Below are 12,247 nucleotides of genomic sequence, written 5' to 3' on the forward strand. Positions count from 1 at the left end.
CTTGATCATGCTACTGATACACAAAAGTATCAAAAGTAGCAGATCCGCAAGCTTGAAATGCGGCTGTAGATCTGCTGCTTTTGCTATTTTTGAATTTGAATCCTGAAAAGTAACAGTTTTGGAGATATGAGGTTTCCCCCCGACAGAGGTGAAATATAGTTGCTCCAACTTAGAAAAGGCCAACCCTTTAATGCAATATGCACAATATGCACTGCAGTGCGGTTTTACTAATTTACTAATTTAATTTCGAAATGGATTTACCATCGACCAGTGGGAAATAAGAACTTGAACTTTGATATCATTACAGATGCCTGCGACACCTCTGAAAACTATTTTCAATATTGCATGATTAGATCAGATTAGATTAGATGTCTTTATTATCCACAAGGGAATATGGTTTTGCTAAAAACACAAGTTAGTGGCCAAGGTTCAACGTACATTCTGGTATAACGTTAACATGTTTATTCATTATGTTAGCAATGGTTACATTTAGGTATACGGTTAAAATGGTTATTCAGGCATTGAGTAAGCGACAGTAATGCTTATGTATGAGGTTTAAAATGGCAGCAATTAAAGTTAGGAGAGATGCTATTGGGTAGGCTTGTGTTTGGTGTGGTCAAGATCAGGGGGAAGGCTCTGGGAGGGCGGTTAGCCAATGAGATTGCCGGAGAAATTAAGTGCCAGTGCCTGATCAGGAGCCGTCGCCAAAACATGAATGAGATGACATTTAACACATCGTGTGCCAGAGGTTCATTAAAATAGGGTACATCTAGTGCCAGCATATCTTCCATCCACTTACGCTGATATGTTTCGTGCTGTAGAAGCCCCGACGAGGACGCGCATGTAAACAAAGCCTGCGTGCGAGACGGAGGAGAGTCCCGACTAACGCCTGGAACAATAATATTTCTAACGCGATCCTCCATTGCAGAGTGATCGCCGATCGAAAACGGTTTGTTTCCTCCTTGACTAAGCTTTTAGTCAAGGAGTTAACATTGGAGCGGACATGGATCCACATCCGGCCTCTCCTTCTTAGAGACTCCTTGGATGATCCCAAAGTTTCGTTAGAGCGCCCCACGTGGGAAAAATATATATAAAAAAAAAAAAGGGCCAAAAACGGTCCGGACCGTTTATGGCACATAACGCATAGCTTCTCAAAAACGGTCCGGACTGTTTATGGCACTCAATGTGTTAAAACTTAAAGACTGCTATAATATTGATGGGAGTTGTCTGAATGTTTGTAATCTCTCAAGAACAGATTCTGCTCTGCGTTTAAATCTTTCGGGGGGGGGTTGTCATATCGCGTACGCACTGGCCTACAAGTGGGCGTGCCTTCAGATCAGGAAGGAGGCCGTGCTTTACCCAATCAAATGTAGTGGGCGGGATTTACGTGTCTGCCGATCCTTCCCCACTAGAAACAAACCGAAACTCATTTAACAATAGCGTCCTCGGAGCAGACAAAACCACGGAAAGATATTCACATTTTAACTTGCTCTTTCATCATAGAAACAAGTGGGCTTATAACCAAAACGATCCATGTTCTCTGGGAGAAGTGGTGTTAGTGTTCCGTGTAGAAATATTGTTAGTGGGAATGAAAACATAGTCGCACCACCGGAAGTGAAAGGCTGAAGGCAGACCAAAACCCCGGTTTCCTTGCGCACGTGTGCTACGTCGACTTCCTCCCAGAGTCAAGTGAGATAGTAAAGAACAGCAGAGGGCGCGGTTTTTCCTTTTCATTTGGCGATGGGTTCCCAGATTGGAATGTTTGTAATGGCTGACCGGTACTACATGTTCTTACCATGGTTGACCTACAGCAGTAGTTCTAAAAAATCATGGCAAGGACCCCCAAATTGATATGTTTTTGTCCCTCATTTGAAAATATGCTGTGCAAGGGAGGGACATCAATACAAGATTTGTGTTGGTTTTTAAAATGTTTTAAAAACAAATATTCCCAAATACTTTAAAGTGGTTGAACTGATTTGGCCGGGGACCCCCTGGAACCTCTCTCAAGGACCCCTGGGGGTCCCCGGACCCCACTTTGAGAACCACTCACCTACAGCATCCTCTGACCATTATAGATGACCTCTAACCATTGTACAGTATCCTCTATATACCACCAAAGGTCCTACCTGGTTGAAGCGCTCCAATCTCTCCTTAACCTCGGCCATGGTTGGGTTAGGGCTGCGAACCTTGACCTCCGGGTTCTGCCTCTGGGCCTGCAGTCCATTTCCTACCACTCTGCCTGTATAGCTGGAGAGAGAGAGAGAGAGAGAGAGAGAGAGAGGTCGGGATGAGCAGGGTAAAAAGAGATACAGCGCGATTGCTTGTGTGTAGCAATCAAAACAGCAACATTGCGTCATAGAGCCAATCAAATCATTTTTATGTCTTCAAAGCTCTATGCTAAAACACTCATTCATAATTGATCATAAACCTGAACAATAGGCTATAGCGACATTTTCAGGATTCAAATTCAAAATGATCAAAAGTAGCAGATCTACAAGCTCAAAACGTGTCGCTTCGCGCCTCGTTTCAAGTTTGTAGATCTGCTACTTTTGATGCTTTTGTGTGACGCTGTAGAGTGATCAAGCAGGGCATTAACTTGGTTTAAACACATTGATATTCCTGGGGGGAAAGATTACTCTGCTCTCTGATTGCAACAAATTGCGTACACTAACAAGCTGCTTGAAACGAAGTACAGTAAATTGCTTAGACGCAGAACAAATGCAGCGTTGAGGGCCAAAAGAGAGAGAGAGATCAATACTTCTCGCATAATTTTGTCATTTAACACGCAAATCCAAATCCCAATGGAAAAGGGCTATAATGGTACTGTACACCTCTTGTACATCTATTATGTTATATAACATTATCGTACAGCATTCCGAGGACTCTAGCTGGAGCTGTTTGCGTAGGTGTGTGCAGTGGAAAACGTTGGAGAGATTAACAGAATACTCTGATGTTTTACTTGAAGTACAAGTAGAAATACCACAATTGTAGAAATACTCTGTTGCAAGTAAAAGTCCTGTAAAAGTCCGGTTTTACAAATGCGAGGCGTTGTGAGCTTGTAGAGCTGCTATTTTTGGCAAGAGTTCTCCTCAGATTAGGGATGCTAGGGTTCAAGTGGTTAATGTAAAACATAAAAATCATATCACACAAATATTTGGTGGCCCCCCCTGTAGTAACTCTGAGGACCCCCTAGGGATCACGGACCCCCTGTTGAAGACCCCTGTTTTAGGACATGTGAGGTTTCCAAACGACAGAGACGATATATATTTCACAGTATAGTAAAAGAATTTCCCCGCGGGGATTAATAGAGGTAATCTTTCTCCGGTAAAATTCCTCAGTGTTAAAGAGCTAAGCTAAAGTGAGTGTAAAAAATGTACCAGAAAGGACCACTTTTACACTCAAGCGCACTTTCACACAGCTGTGCCCTGCTCCACTGCGGAGGTGCTAGGACATGCACTTTTAAACCCATTAACGGCAGGGAGAGCTGCTAGCCTAGGCTGTTAGCGCTCACGTTCAAACTCACTCTCTGCACTCCCTCTTGTACTTGTGAATGCACCACGCCGTGCAAGCGTACGTACGTACGTACACCACACACACACACAGGGGAGGAGAGTGGTATTATAGAGCGCTGTTTCCCAAACCGTGGGTCGGGAGCCATCTTTCGGTCGCCGACCAATTTTTCATGGTTCTCCTTTTTTCGTTTCCCTACATTTAAATATGTTATTTCAAAAGATTTAGCAAAAAATAACAACTTTTCATCAATTAAAAACTATTCCAACCTTTTTCAGAAGTATTTCATAAATAAAATGGAAGAAAATGTAATAATTTCCATTAAAAAAAATATAAGTTTGAGAAGTAGTGGGAATAGCAAATGAGTTAACATTGCATCACAATCAGCATAACCACTTTAAACCTATAAACATCAACTATTTGAAAACGCATCTGAGCTTGTATATATGCTATTTTCAACCAAATCCTGTATTTTTTTTTTTAAAGATTTGGAATATTTTTTAAACGGTTTACCAACACAAATCTCGTATGTGGGGTCCCTGGCACAAACTATTTTCAGATGGGGGTCTGCGGTCAAATAAATATTAATTTGGGGATGCGTAACATGAAAAAGTTTGAGAACCACTGGTAATAGAGCCATAAACAAGGCACGTGCGAGGGCCTGTTCAAATGCATGTGCGCACACACACACACACGCACACACACGCACACACACGCATGTACACACGCACGCACGCGCGCACGCACGCTCGCAGGCACACACACACACACGCACACGCACGCACGCACACACACACGCCCGCACACACACACACACACACACACACACACGCCCGCACACGTACAAACACACAGCTATTCACAGCAGGCAGAGCGGTCCAAACGACTTAACAGCACTAGGGAGGTGGGACACCAATCCTATATGTGTGCTGGCATCAACTCAAATGGTGCTTTCCTTTTAAGTGTTCCACAGCCAACCCAAGGAAACATTAAAGCGTCTCCACTTATGGCAGGAGACTGAATGTGAGCAGTATGGATGAAGTATGGATGTGTGTGTGTGTGTGTGTGTGTGTGTGTGTGTGTGTGTGTGTGTGTGTGTGTGTGTGTGTGTGTGTGTGTGTGTGTGTGTGTGTGTGTGCGTGCGTGCGTGCGTGCGGGTGTGTGTGTGTGTGTGTGTGTGTGTGTGTGCACGCGCGCACGTGCATGTCTGTGAGTGTGCCTGAGCATGCAGATACTGTATATTTGCCGACAAATATGAGTGGTAGTGATCGTAAAAATGCTGAACTTGAGAATCTCTGGCCTGTGATCTAAGTGATGTCTTGATAAGGTCTCTCCCCCTTCGTCTTGCTGAAACAGCACTTCACACAAGCCCCCATAAAAATGCTAAAATATCTCCTCGCTCCGACCCCCTCCCTCGCTCTTTCATCTTCATTGTCTATCCCTCTTCCTCCATACATCCCTCTTCTTCCATACATCCCTCTTCTCTTCTCTTCTCTTCTCTTCTCTTTCTCTTCTCTTCCCCACTCTCCCTGTCCTGGGTAGTTTGCATAGCTGATGCCATCCATCCCCTCCTGTCTGCACTGGACAACAAATGAAGCTCTTAATTGCACCTGCGGCACTGAATCCTGCCTCGACAAGAAGAAAAACAATCAATAGCTTTTGGACTTCAGACCCCCCCCCCCCCCCCTCCCACGCCACGCCCAAACACCCCACCCCCCTCCATCATGTCTTCTGACATAAATGATTCATCGCAAAGTAAATGGCTCCTGGAGCTTTCAGATAAAAGTACAGTACAGGAGCCAATGTATGTGTATATGTGCGTGTGTGTCTTTTTGTCTATCTGTGTGTTTGTCTGTGTGTGTGTGTGTGTGTGTGTGTGTGTGTGTGTGTCTGTCTCCCCCAGGCTTGGCTGAGGATGACAGTGTCATCTAGCTCAGAGCTACTGTATATACAGTATGTTCCATCAGATATGAGGCTAATGTACGTGTATACTCTGTGAGCATGTGGGGGCGGGGCATAGGAGGCGTCCACACCGGGCGGCAAGCGTACGCCCGCTGAAAATGAAGCCAACGCGGAATCAATGAAAACACTGCAGTTCTCACTGATGGCCTAGAGCAGTGGTTCTCAACCAGTGGTCCGGGGACCACCAGTGGTCCTTGAGGGGGTTCCAGGGGGTCCCCAGCCAAATGAATAGTTAGAAACCAAATTGACCCTTATGTGTCTGTAAAAAATGGTTGAGTCCCTGGCATATCTTTTCAAATGGGGGTCCGTGGGCTAATATGTGTCAATTTGGGGGTCCTTGACGCGAAAAAGGTTGTAAACCATTGGCCAAGAGGGTCGCTATCTCCCCTCCGTCTGGGTGCTTAACAATTCTCATTCAACGTAAAGTCAATGGATATTTGAACTGCCTTTACACCTGGTTTTATTACCTTAATAAACAGTTACATAAATATTTTATGTGTTCAGTCGCTAGTTTAACATCTTCTTTCAATTATCATGATATGCGTAAATTGTATATTATGGTCCCATAATTGTTAAATGAATGAATGAAGGGTATGTGCTTATGCTGGATCTACTGTCCCTCCACTCGACCACATTGACCCTAGCTGACCTGAGTGAGTTGGTTGTTAAAGGCCTGCAGTAACTGTCATAGCTTGTACAAGTGGAATGTTAAGACATTTTCAAGGTGCAGACAGAACACACAGCGGTTGTGCCGTGTGTGTGTGTGTGTGTGTGTGTGTGTGTGTGTGTGTGTGTGTGTGTGTGTGTGTGTGTGTGTGTGTGTGTGTGTGTGTGTATTTTGTCTTCCATTATCCAATGCCATGGTATAATGGAACACACAACATGGATGCATAGTTACAGAAGGTTTGGCAGGGTAAGGGTGGTGTCCACATCAATCCGCATTGGGTAAAGGAGATCCTGACTGGGTGCTTATCCCTGCTCAGCTCTGGCATGACTCTGGATAGCCCTGATGTCAAGCTAACGAGACCACAACACTCACTGGTAAATCAATTACTGGGAATGTGCGTGCGTGTGTGTGTGTGCATGTGCGTGCATGGGCAGGGGCGCGTGTGTGTAGCTGAGTTTGTCTACCGATGGGTTATGGATCATTTTTTAGATTTCCCACCTTTCAGAGGTGGTACAGACAGTCATACAGTACCAACTCAGTGGCCTTGTGGTTAAGAGTGTCCGCCCTGCAGACTGGGAGGTCTGGCTGAATCATACCAAAGACTATAAAAAATACTACCAAATGCCTCCCCGCATGGCACTCAGCATCAAGAGTTGGATTTGGGGTAAGTTCCTACGCATGCACGTGCACACATAGACATGAAAGGGGGCTTGAGCCCCTGCCCTTTTACCCGTCGCTAAAAAAGTGCCCTCTCCAGACTGAAAAGAATTATAATAATAAACCAAATAATTAATTTCAACTGCCCCTAGAGGCCTAACGGTAAGGCCGACGGAAATGGCAGTGGATGTGTTGGATGCAGCTCTAACTTTACTCATGTATCTAGTTTGTCGCCATACGACCTTCCTAGCCCGTGTTATTAAAGAAAAACGGGCGACAATGGCCAGAACTCAATCGATAATCGTCGATCGAAAACCGGCGAAAGTGGCCGTTTTCAAGATGTTTTGGCCATTATCTCTGGAACAGAAGGTCCAATCTGCTCAGTTCAAAGCGTGTTGGGTGCGTGACTTTGAGGACAATAAGCACTCAATGATACCTTTTCGGATATGTCGGGTTTTCGGGCCTAAAAGTATGGTAATTGTTCATAAAAAAAAAATCCAATAGGTGCCCTTTTCAAATTCCAGCCCCTGCCTCTCCAAATCCTTCTGCACGTCCCTGTTCCTGCGACATAGTAGCCATATGCATGGGGTGTACTTGTACATCAAGCTGCATGCATGCTACGGAAAACAGGAGATTGGCTCCTGACCTACGGGGCCACATGGCTCAGAAACCGTTGCTTCCCAAGGCTACTTTAGAGACAGTCACATTTCACATCTCACAAACACAGCTGTCAGACACACATGAATGATACATGTACACTGTGTCTCTTCTGTCTTTGTCTACCCGGATAACAGTTTTGTTTTCATTCCCTCAAGAGCACCCAAAATGTGTGCCTGAACTATACCACTAAAGATGAGCCAGTGCTTTTGTGTGAGATAAACAGAAGTAATGGGCCAATGTTTGGAACTTTCACTGTTTTCTCCCGAGTGTGTTGTTTGGTAACTCAAAAGCACTGCTTCAAATAGCGATACAAAGCAGTGTCTATACCTGTGTGAGTCTCCGTAGAATACTAATGGCTGCATACACTCAAAGAAAAGTTTTTTCAGGGCCCCCAGGTCAGAAATGGCGGTTATTTACTTTGTGAGCTCTTTGTGGTTTACTAATGAAATCCCATGGACACAAAAGCCAGAAAGTAAATTTGTCTCCATCTAGAACTGTTCTACGACTGAGGTGAAGACACTGTCTGAGCCGTAGGCGAGGACTGAGACAGTCAAAGCTGTATCGGGACAATTATGAATAATATATCATTTGCTTAGAAGGGCACAACACCAGAGGGAGCTCCACTGATCTCGTTCCCCCAGATTCGGCACAAACATGGGGATAAATTCATTCTGCTGTTATGCCACCAAAATGTGGAATGCCCTACCACCAGCCATCAAAAAGTGTGACTCCCTACTCTCCTTCAAAACCACCATAAAAAGAGCACCTGGACCTAGACGAGACTTCTAGCTTTCCAAAAGAAATGACCCCCCTATGTTTTTCTGTAAATATATTTTTACTGCTCTTAGGATTGATGATTTCTTGTATAGTATTGTATGTCTTTATATGTCTTGATGAATTGGGTACATACAGTATAGGACCACAATGGAAACAAGCCCTCAGGGCTTTTTGTGTTATCCTAGCTTTTAGCATGATTGTATAACTGTACCTCTATACTGTTTGCAAACTGTTCATAAAGTATTCAATCAATCAATCAAAGAAAGAGAAACTAGCATTTGATCAATTATTATTTAATAAAAAGACTGATAGATACAGAACTCCGATGAATAAAATGCTATAGCCCTGTTGGGATCTCCTGACAGTGTGGGGAGGGAGTGGGCTGAGACGAGAGCAATTGAGTTGAGTTGTTGCTGGCCAGCCTCACAATCTTTCACACGTATAGCCATTCTGTGAAAAGTCACTGTTTTCCCAATGTGTGTCTTGGGTCCTTTTGTGCCTGGAGAGAATGTAGACTTTTATCCTTTTAGACTTTATTGTCCCACAAGGGGACATTCCTTTTCACAGCACTGTACTTGTCAGACAACAAAAACACACAGGCCAGTCAACAACACACCAGTAACAGCAATACGACAATAACAAACGAAAAATGACAGACAGCAGTACACTCTCAGGCCTGTTGTGCAAGGCCTGTTGTTTAATGTCGCCTATGACTGCAGGTATCAAGCTTTTCTCCCCAAAACAAGTCCTTTTTCACCTCAATGTTCTTGACCAACGCCCCGGAGCGGGACATTGCGGTACGGCGGTGATTGAGTGGGTGTGTGTGATGTCTTGTGCTATTGAGATTGCAATGCCGAACAATGGTTGTGTTGTTTGTGAGGTTGAGTGTGGGGAGACCAATTCGTCCTGGCAGCAGTGTCATTCCCTAACCCAGGCTGGGGGTATAGAGAACATTGGCCAAAATTGAGAAATATTACCGGAGAAAGAGGCAAACATTTTGCGAGGCGTTGCGAGCATGTAGATCAGCTATTTTCACAATAATTATCTGTGGAACCGAGTCAAACAAAATGTAATGCCTCAAACTCCTACAAGTGCTTGTCCTGAAAAGGTTGAGAACCACTGCCCTAACCCAGGCTGGGGACAGTGGTGGAAAAAGTAATCAAATGTTTTACTTAAGTAAAAGTATCAATAATGCAATGTAGAAGTACTCTGTTACAATTAAAAGTCCGGATTTCAAAATTTACTTGAGAAAAATACAAAAGTATTGGCATTAAAATGTACTTAAAGTACCAAAAGTAAAAGAACTAAAATGTTTGAAAATAGCCGATCTACAAGCTCACAACACGTCGCAAATAGCCTATGTATAAAATAGGTATGTAATGTATGTTTTATAATGTAATAATGTATATCTACAAGGTAACTAAAGTTGTAACATACAGTAATTGTAGTGGAGTAAAAGTACAATATTTGCCTCTGAGATGTAGTGGAGTAGAAGTAAAAGTATAGACATTTGGAAATACTCCAGTAAAGTAAAAGTACCTCAACATTGTACTTAAGTACAGTACTTGAGTAAATGTACTTAGTTACTTTACACCACTGGGAGGGGAACACACCCCTGCTTTTCGGGATAGGACGTTTAGGACCCCAGATATTCCGGATTATCTTGTAATCTGAGCAGCATTAGTGTTTCCCCCGTTGCGTATGTCACGAGGACCGCCTGACCAATCGACTTCAGACTCAGCGTGCATTTCGCAGAGGACCAGAGGGAGTGAAGCGATGAGTGGGAAGTCGGTTTAGATCGGCGGTTGTCCAAAAAGGTATCGCTAAATCCGCAAATCCATATGTGCACACAGACTGCTGTCCAAAAATGAACAACTTGTATTACATATCTCCGCAACGTTAAGAATATACAGTGTGTGTGTGTGTGTGTGTGTGTGTGTGTGTGTGTGTGTGTACGTGTCAGTGTTTGTGCAATCTGGGAACCCATCGGCAGAAAAGAAGAGATTCGTATTTGTGGGGTAATATAAAGCAATTATAATATAATTGCTTTATATTATCACACAAACACAACATATTATGTGTTGATGTGTCAGCTTGGGTGTCAGTGGGTACGTGTGTGTTCATGCATGCATGTCCGTGCGTGTGTGCACCTGTGTGTGTCCGTGCGTGTGTGCACCTGTGTGTGTGTGTGTGTGTGTGTGTGTGTGTGTGTGTGTGTGTGTGTGTGTGTGTGTGCGCGCACGCGCGCGCGCACACACACACACACACGTGCGCGCGCGTGCATGCATAGCATGCGTATTTGTACGTGTGGTTTCCATGTGTGTATATCTGTCAGCAAGTTATAATAATTACAATTATCAAAGCTTGCAACAGACACTAAAGTGGCTAGGCCACCTGTGCAGATTACAGTAAGACACACTACAAAAATATATATAACAGAGTAATCTCATTCCATTTATGATGACTAAGTGTTCATTCAGCGTTCATACCCGCAAGCGCGCGCGCGTGTGTTATACGTGTACGCGCATGTGTATTTAACCCATTAAGACCTGAGGCCGATTCCAAAAATGTTTTCTAAATCCACTTTAAAAAAATATATGTATTCAAAGATTTGCACACATTTTTACAGATTTTTCAAAAATAGCAGATCTACAAGCTCATAGCGCGGCACTCGGTGCCGCGCTATGAGCTTGTATATCCGCTATTTTTGAATAGCCAAAGAAATCAACAAATGACACAGATGCGTTACCGGTCTTAATGGGTTAACAAATGCAGTGCTCAGAAGATACAGGCTATCGTCGACTCTAATCTAATTGGCCGATCGATTGGGATGAAGATCTCTTCCCTGTGTAAGCATTTGACTACTTAAATATTTGACACTCGCATCTTTCAGCCTCCATCTTCTGCCAGCGATGCCTTTGCATGTAAATTGAGCTGGATAAACGCTATATATAGCGCCAAAACAAACAATCAAGCCGAATCAAAGGACAGAGGTATGTGATAGAGCAAGTGTGTGTGTGTGTGTGTGTGTGTGTGTGTGCGACTGTGCGTGTGTATGTGTATGTGTATGTGTATGTGTATGTGTATGTGTATGTGTGTGTGTGTGTGTGTGTGTGTGTTCTTTCGAGCCCCAGACAGACTGGCAGAGACAGACGGACTTGACTAAATGCACATGCAGTCGTGTGTACACACACACACGCACACAAACGCGCGCGCACACGCACACACACACACCACTAATGATGGTGCTAGCAGAAAGCTCTTAAGCCGGCAGGGATGCCCACAGGCAACAGTTAGAGGGGGTCAAGTAAGTTTTCCTGTGCCTTTGTTGGAAAAGAATGAAAAAAAAAAACACGGCTCCAGACATTATAGAAAGGCCTGCAATTCACTGCAGTGCTTCGCTGAACTACAGCTGTACTTCAGCGACTCGGAGAGCAGTGGTTTGACGAGCCTAAAAAGGGACTATTTTTAGCGATTTGCAAGGGGACGGTGCTCCTGCAACACTGGGGTTTTTGCATAACAATATTGTCTCGGGTCGGGTGGAAAACTCTTATCTCCATATTCTACGTTTTTGTGTTTATTCTTGAATTAACACATTGACTGCCATAGACGCAGATCTGCGTTCTATTTAATTAATCACTCGCCTGCCAGAACGCAGATCTGCGTTCTATTAAAACAAATGGAAAGTTCCACAAGGGGCGCCCTGACGCAGCTTTGGAATGATCGATCGTCACTCAGAGAAGAAGTATGTGGATGTGACGTCATTCCAAAAAACGTCACATCCATCCACCCTGACTATGGGATTTTTAGAAAAACACTCGTATCTCAGTTTCCTTTTTTTGCATTAAAAACCACCCGTATTCAGCGGGCCACAGCCCCAAAATGGCTGCTCGCGGTTGGAATGTTATTGTCCCAGTGGATACACGTATCCCTCCGCCTACCCACGGGGACTATTTATTTATTTATTTATTTTTTGTACACAACGTGGTTTCCACAGCGTTTCAACGATCGTCT

General features: G+C 44.0%; 1 pseudogene across 1 annotated transcript in view; it reads right to left on the reverse strand.

The window, feature by feature from the left end:
- The window catches only part of LOC308094215 (glypican-5-like), a 209,399-nt pseudogene that overhangs the window by 61,664 nt on the left and 135,488 nt on the right, over nucleotides 1-12,247 (reverse strand). The window contains exon 7 of the transcript XR_013935108.1: nucleotides 2,127-2,247. The product of XR_013935108.1 is annotated as a glypican-5-like (transcript). The remainder of the gene's footprint in view (nucleotides 1-2,126; nucleotides 2,248-12,247) is intronic.

This window comes from Gymnoscopelus braueri (genome assembly GCF_963280865.1).
Source record: "Gymnoscopelus braueri genome assembly, chromosome: 10".
Taxonomy (NCBI): domain Eukaryota; kingdom Metazoa; phylum Chordata; class Actinopteri; order Myctophiformes; family Myctophidae; genus Gymnoscopelus; species Gymnoscopelus braueri.